This window comes from Erithacus rubecula, assembly GCF_903797595.1.
Source record: "Erithacus rubecula genome assembly, chromosome: 13".
Classification (NCBI taxonomy): domain Eukaryota; kingdom Metazoa; phylum Chordata; class Aves; order Passeriformes; family Muscicapidae; genus Erithacus; species Erithacus rubecula.
In genome coordinates this window covers 6,884,414-6,892,351 of record NC_136665.1, presented here as the reverse complement: position 1 = coordinate 6,892,351, position 7,938 = coordinate 6,884,414, and positions in this window count along the sequence as shown.

The following is a 7,938-nucleotide window of genomic DNA, read 5'->3' as shown; positions in this document are numbered from 1 at the left end:
GTGCAGTCCCTGGGTGGTTAAGGAAAGACTGTGGCACTCAGTGCCATGGTCTGGGTGACATCAGGGAGTTTGGCCATAGGTTGGATTTGGTCTCGTGTCTTTTACAACTTAATTGATTCAGTTACAGGTGGGTGGGGGCAGTGGTATCAAAGTGCTCTATTTGTCTATGGGCCTCGTCATTGCAGTCAAGCAGATGAGCTCTGCTCCTAGCAGGCACTAAGCTGTGCTGTTAGAGCTGGGGGAAACTGAGGCTCACAGGTAGCACAAGGCAGGGGTGGGAAGGGTGTGACTCACTGACAGAGCTCCTGAGCATGTCTGTGGTGTGCTTAAGGCAAGGATTCCCACATCCCAGGGTGCAGAGCCCTGTGGTTGATGCACTGGAGGAAGGATACTACTTCATCATGGTTTCCTTCCTTGCTCACCTCAGAAGGTTCAACATTTTGATCTGGCCTGGGGGAGTATTACTGCAAAGGGAATGTGTGCATGGAGAGGGCTGATGAACAGCCTCTGCTGTCTCTCAGGGTTTCCTTGTGAGCAGCCACAGCAGCCTTTAGCTGGCACTTGGGGATGGTGTGTTTTACCTGGGCACTGTAAGGTGCTGTGCTGTTTCTGAGGCATGATCATCAGTGTTTCTCCCCATGCTCATTCCCTCATTTGACAGCATTTGCATTGCCAGCTAACTTTAACCTGACCTTTTTATGGACTACTCTGGTGCCTGTAGAGGAAAGGTGCTGCTCAGTAAGCAGGTCCTTGGGACTGCTTAGTTCTGTAAAGCATTGCAAGAAAGATGACCTTCTTCTAATTCTACCTGGTAAGCTGTTTTTACAGCTTGGTACCAGTTCTTGCTGGGTGAGTGACAGTGTGCACAGTCAGAGGCCCATGATAGTTTGTGCTGTGGCTGACCAGTACACCTCCATCTCTGATGCTGAGACAGAAGTTCATTTGCCTGAAATCCATAGGGAAATTACCTGTGGTTTGGACACTGGGTTGGTGGGGATTGAACCAGAAATCAGTTATTTCTAGGCCATAGGTTCTTTTCATAATTGTTTTTTATTACTGTTTGATTGAGATCCTTGTGGCCTACTTTTATTTTTCTTTTTTTTTTTTTTTTCCCTGTGATCCATTGGGAAATTTGGCCTTTGTTTACAAAACACTGTCAGGTGTTTTGATCACAGTGTGTGTGCTTCCTTTTCCTAGCAGTAGTTCCTTGCCCAAGGGAGAGCACTCATTGAATTTGGGTGGGTCTGTGGCCCCAGGTCCTGCTCTCTTAGGTGAGCAGTGTTTGAGCATGATGTAAATGGAAGTACTTCAGGAGCTGACTTTTCCCAATTTGGTGAATATATAGCTTTTAATGGATTCAAAATTGATTTTCATCAAGGTAGCCAACAAGCTCTATTGCAATGAGGATACTCAGTCTATCTCTGTAAACCACACCTTCTGAAGGTGTCTGTAGTGTGAACTTCCCACTTTCTCTTATCTTGTGTATGTTATTGTTCAAAACAGTCCTCATCCTGACTTTCGTGATGATCAGATCTCAGTAAGTTTCCTGGGTCAAGGGTGAGAAGGTGCTGCAGAAGTGCAGCTCTTCTTACATGACATATGAGGACTTTGAGTTAAAGCAGTTTGTTTTGAAACTATTTGTTTGGTCATAAACATAAGCTCCTCCCTCTCTCCTCCTCCCTTCAATTTATTTTTTGAAAAGATAAGGGCCCATATAGAGGAAAAATGGTTTATTAACTGAATGGTGTGAACAGCTAAAACAACCCTGATTATATTTTGCAGATATTTTTATTGCAGATATACCTTTTGGAGTCAGTTCCACTTAAGTTAGACAGTCTTTCAAGTGTGTTTACAGCTATTGGAAAGAAACAAGGATTGAGAAGAAATAATAGGAAGCAGTAGCTGACAAATTTGGTTTGGTTTTTTTTTTCCCCCTTAGGAAATATACCACGGGTTATATTTTTGGTCAAGCTATACACTTGACTGAGGAGTAAATGTAGTTTCCGTGCCAGGAAACTGAGAGCTTCCTTCAAACACCACATCATTGACATGATTTACTAAGAGTCCTTCCATAACTTGCCCATTAATTAATTGCATTTTCATTTGCTTTTAAAAGTGTTGTCAGAAACTCGGAATAGTATCTAGAAGCGTTTGCCAACCAAACATGATGGTATATCAATATTGTCTTTGTTCTAAGCTATAAGCTGAGCACTGAAAATCATCTGTCTACTGCAATGAAAATGTGGGTTTGTCTGCTATTAAAAAAAAACAAAAAAAACAAAACAAAGCCAACCCAAAAATCTCCCAACAACTTACTCTTCCCAGCTGATTTGGATATTCAGTTCCTAATGTCAAGAACTTTTATCTGAACCCCGGGCAGCTCAGGATCTTAATGAAAATTAGCAGGTTAAGCCAAACATACCAAATGTCTTTCCTATTTCCTCACATGTGGCCTAATTAAGCAAATGGGAACTCTCCCAATGGTGCCAATATTTAAAAAAAAAAAAGTAAAACCAGCGGAGTCCAAACCAGAAGAAGATCTATTTCTTCCATGTAGGACATCAATCTTCCTCTCTGCCTAGCCTACACTGCATTTAGGCCAAGTGCAGGCCTTGATGAATTAAATTTTGATCTGCCTCACAGATAAAGAATCCTGAAGGGCAAGTCACCTGTCTGAAGTCCTAAAGGAAGTGGCCACCTTAAGAGCCAGTCCTTTAGCCTCCTCCTTCCCTCTTGCTGTAGCAATTAACTCACTGTGTGTGTCCATGGGTGGTACTTTGCAGCAGAGCCCACGGGTGCTTTGATGCGTTGCTGCTGTGACAATCCTGATGAAAGAGAAAATTCCTGTGCTCTGGATAGGATTTTCACAGAAGAGAGTTCACACAGATAGGGAAATCCAAAGCCTTTGATATGCAGAGGGGGAGCAGAAGCTCCAAAAAGTTCCTGGCCTCTAGCTGTGGTTGGAGAAAGGATGGCCATGAGCCTCAGATCAGTGCAGCTGAAGTGTCTGACAGGTTTGTGTGGGGCACAGGCACCTCCAAGGTGGCATTGGTCAGGCTTCCCTGTAGCAGGAGAAAGCAGCTTTGTATTCCTGCTGAGAGAGTCCCTGCTTGGAAGGCCCTGAGGCTCAGGGGAACACGGGTCTTCTAAGAACTGTGGGTCTTCAAGCTTATCCTCTGCCTCCATGGGTGCAGCAAGCACTCTTTAAAATTCTACAAAACCATCAGAACACTCTGTGTTCCTGTCCAGGTGTGGGTTCCTCCTGGTCTCCTCATGTGAAGCTGATTTACTGCCTCAACTGAAAGTTTGTCTTGCATCCTTACCTGGGAATATGTATCCAGGAGGCTGCACCTTGCAGAGACCCAGGCTGGCTCTTGGGGACAACAGCTCCAGCCTGCATGACTTGCACAAGCTCATCCTTTAATCCTAGTGTGACCCACCTTCCTGCCTTCCACAAATAGGGCACAAGCTGCAGTTCTGAAAACCTTTCCTGTATTTCACTATCATCTTGTTGCAAGTCATTTATTTTTCTACACAATTCTTTCAGCTTGTGTCTCAGTTGAAAGCTGAATTACTTAGTTTATTTCGCACCAACACAGCAACTTTGCTTTAAGCTTGAAAGTGGCATTTTACTACTTTAAGTGAACGGTAGCTGCAGTGGCACAAAAAAATGCAATGGCAATAAGTTCACTTTGTGGTATGTTCAGAGAAACTTAATTGAATTTAAAACCCTATCAAAAAAATGTAGTTTGACTAACAGGCAGTGAGCAGGATCAGTGAAGTTCAGTTTATGTTCAAACCCAGAATTATTCCACAACTTTTGAGTTTGTAAATGGAGCAGAACAGAGAAAATTCAGAGATGTTTACTAGAATCCAACAATAACTCTATTAGACAAATATTAATGCTTTGTAAAACAATAGAATTTAGAATAGAAAGGGAATAGAATATTTCAATTGTACCACAAGGCATTTAATATTAAATTTTTCTATGTTTGAGACAATTTGTCTTCTTCCTCTTTTCTGAGTTTAGAAGTATTTGGAAAAGCTCTAGTAAATTGTACTAGAAATAAAAGTGAAATAAAACCCATTTTCTTTTTTAGTTTTAAAGGGTAAGAAGAGAACATAATGATGCAACTTGATCCTGAAATAATTAATTTTCTCCAACATTTTACAATGTCAAAACTTTTTTTTCTGTGAAGTGCTCGTACTCCCCTTTTCCAGTTTTGTTTCAACAACCAGCAAAAAAACCCCTTGGCCTTAATTAAGCATATGGCACAAACATTCAGCACCTGCAATACTTCACTTAATCCTAGGCTGCCTTGTTAGCAGAGGGAACACATCAGGCATAACAGCTACATTTTCATATGTGATTTCATCCTGCCATTAAATGCTCACTAAATCAAGTATTTTCCTCCCAGTCAGAAGCAAAGGACCAGGGGGTACCCCCTCAGTTTGAAAGGGAGTGGGAAGGACAGACAGACCTGACGTGACCTACAGGAGCCTGCAGTCTTTCCTGAGCAGGACACTGCCTGTGCTCTGCTGCTCTCCTGCTGCATCCTGGAGAAGCCAAAGCACAGAAGGACCACAGCAGGACACATGGCATGTGCTGACACAGCATGTGCTGCCCTGCTGCTGGGGAAGGTTCCCCCTGACCACCTGCAGCAAGGCAGGATGAGAACTGAAGTTTTAATACCTCTGGTTGTGTTTGGCTGGGGAGTCCTGTACCACCGGGAAGCTACTCTGGAGACTTTCCCTCCCTGCATTCAAAAATTGGGAGAAAACACACAATATCCTCGGTTATTCAAGTCCCCTGCTCCAAGGGATGCTCAGACAGACTTTTAGGCCGCTTTTATTATTTTCTGACAGAGGAGGGAGCTGTCAGCTCAGCATTGAGCTTTTCAGCAGGCAGAGGTGCCCACCTGGGAGCTGGCTAAGCTGTCTGTGCAGCCCACTTGAAGGGACACGTTCAGCTTGATGTGCAGGAGATGGAGCTAATTTGGAAGTGCTTCAATCTTCTGCTTTAAGTGCATGTATGGAGTGTTTGTGTCCCTGTAAATGAAAACCACAGTCATGATTCTGCAGGGACAGTGGGAGCAGTGAGCCTGAGAACCTGCTCAGAGCTGGAACATTTGGCAGTAGGAGCTTACAGTTTTTGTTGCTGTAGCAGTGTGTCCGTCTACCCCACCCCTCCATGTTGAACCAAGAGTCTCAGAAACCTGGACAACACCTCCCTGCCAGTGTCAAGAGCCAGAGCACCCTCCTCTGTGCCACAGCAATGCAAGCAGCCCTTTTATCTGGGAGACCTGCCAGGCAGCAGAAACAGGCAAGGAAACAGCTATGTTAAACTGGTCTGAGGTTGACTCAAGCCAACACAGACTGGTCTGAAGTGGAATAACAACCTGATCCTATCTCCTGTTTCTCCTGGTACAACCCTTCAGCAGCCTTCCTGCCTCAGCCAGTGGCAGTGTTGTGAGGTATGGCTTAATTACAACCCTGAAATTAGAAGAATTTCTTCATTAGATATTGCTTTACAACTGCATCAGTCATCTTCTGTCCAGCTGCTGGTGGCAGAGCTCCAAGTGGACTGAATGAGGTAGTTTGGCAGGTATGTGGAGTGGTGGTGGTTGGAGTGTGCAGCTGGGCAGAACAGAGTTGAGTCAGAAGCTCCCAGTGACTTTGCTAAATTCAGTTTGCCACAAAGATCTTTTTCTCCTTCATGCTGGAGCTGTCTTTATGCAGTCTTTCAGCCTTCAGAAATGTGGCTCAGCCCCAGTTTCTGCGAGTCACACGCGTTCATTTATTTGCCATTGGAAAAAGGGGAGTGAGAAAATGTGGTGTCTGTGTTACATGTTTGGGGACTGGTTTCCACCGTGCTTGTCCTCTGGCAGCAGTTAGGTGACAAAGATTGAAAGCATGTCTTCCCACCCAGGGTATTGTCCTTTATTTCTCAAGCCACAGAGATAATCCCTGTCCAATGACTCAATTTTAAATTGTAGTGAGTCCCTGAACTGATGATTTAAGAGCATGCACTCTCTTTTTTGTGGTTCTGGGTTTGGTGTGTTGCTTTGTGCCCAAGAAGGATGGATTGTTACTGAGCCAAGGCTAAATGTGGAGGTAATACCAAATGCTGTATGAGATGGAATGTCTTCCCAGTCCTCCAATCCCAAATTCTTCTTTCCTCTGGGAACAGATGCTAGAAACCAGCATCCTTTCCTCTGCCTCAGTGAACACACAAACTTCAGCTTAATGTTAATGTTCTGAGCTGGTCTGGATTAATGACAAACCTTGTGTGTCATGTACAGCAGAGACTGACTCACATCAGCTCACTTGATCACTTATTCCAGGAAAAATAACACTCAAATTTGCCAGAGAACTGTCCCTGACACACTGGAATATTTGTGAATTCAAAGCTTTTGCAACTCAGAATGACAATTTCTGGACATTTTCTTCTAAAATTATTCATACTGAAATGTGGGGATTGTACAAAGAGTCTTGACAGACTTCAATATGAGAAGAGTTTAAAACTAATCTCTTGAACCAATAGGAGCCTTTGTTCCAGGTAACTCAGCTCAGACTAACATAGAGTTGCACAAAGACATCCCAAGGAAAAAACAAGGCATAAACTTGGGATTTAATGTCTCAATTTCAGGAAAAGGTTTTTTAAACAATATTTTAGCCTCAGGAAAGGGCTGTATCTATCTGGAAAATATGGCTTTTCTCAGTGACACACTTGATGTGGTTCTTTCACGTTGGGTATTTTTCTTCTTTGGACAAGAGGCAAAAGTTACAGAGGAAAAAGTACAGGCATGAAACTTCCCCTCTTGTATGGAAGGAGCAGAGGTTTCATAATTAAATGGAAAAAAAGGCTTGCTTTTGGGCTTTTGAGTTTTGGCACAAGCTGCTGTGGCTTCCCCAGCCTCTGCACAGTGTAGCATTTCTTTACAAAAATAGGGCCTTTGCTGTTACTGGACTAAACAGAGAAAAATATAGGGGAAATGCACTGAATAAGGGGGAGCAAACTGGGTGTGACATGTGGTGGATGGCTCTGAGCTAACTGCTACAGCTGAGTACCTCCTTTTAATATACTTAGTAAGGCCATATCCCAAGGCTGGGGACCCTCCTGTGCTCTCAAAGTGATTCTTTAAGGGTTGCTCAGACGTGGCTGACTGATCCTTGACTGGCAGCAGGACGAGAACCTGCTCATAAACTTCTAAAATCTTGGGAAATTGATGTACCTGCAAAAACAACAACAACAAAAAACAAAATATGAAAAGCTGAGCCTATGGCTGTGACACTTAGCGGAGAGAAAGGAGGTCCCACTGAGGTGGAATAATGTCAGAAATCACCTGTGTTTAGCAGCTTTATGAATGGTGTGTCCACTACAACATGAAGTTGTAGGAAAAGAAAGGAAAATATGACAGTATGAATAATCAGTGTTTCTGAAAGCCCTTTTGGAAGCCTTCACCCTCCTCAGATTTACAGCAGCTCCTCATGGATGTTCTGTAGTTAGAAGAATCTCATGAAGTATTTTTGCAAGACAGTTTTTTTTTCTGCCAGAAAGAAGATGAAAATCTTTTACCAAAAATGTCTTTTGACTTTGAATTTGGAGTTGCTGTCACAATGTAATTCTTTAGAGAGCTGCCAGAGAGGTTTTTAAAAGCGCTATTTATATATGTGCATTCAAAACAGGAGTACAACATGGCTATAAGAAATTAATTTTCTGGTTTTGAAGCTAGCAATTAAGATTGGAACAAATGTTCCTGCTTGTTGTTCCTGCAGCAGTCACTGTTGTAAAACTAAAGGAGAGCCATTGACGTGAAAGCTCTGTTGGTGTCATTTACTGCTGGGCTGCTTTGCTTTGTGGAGCGTCAGACTCTGGTTAGAATGACATTGTGTAAGGCTCTTAAAACCCTGCTGAGATCCCTGAAGCCTGTTAGG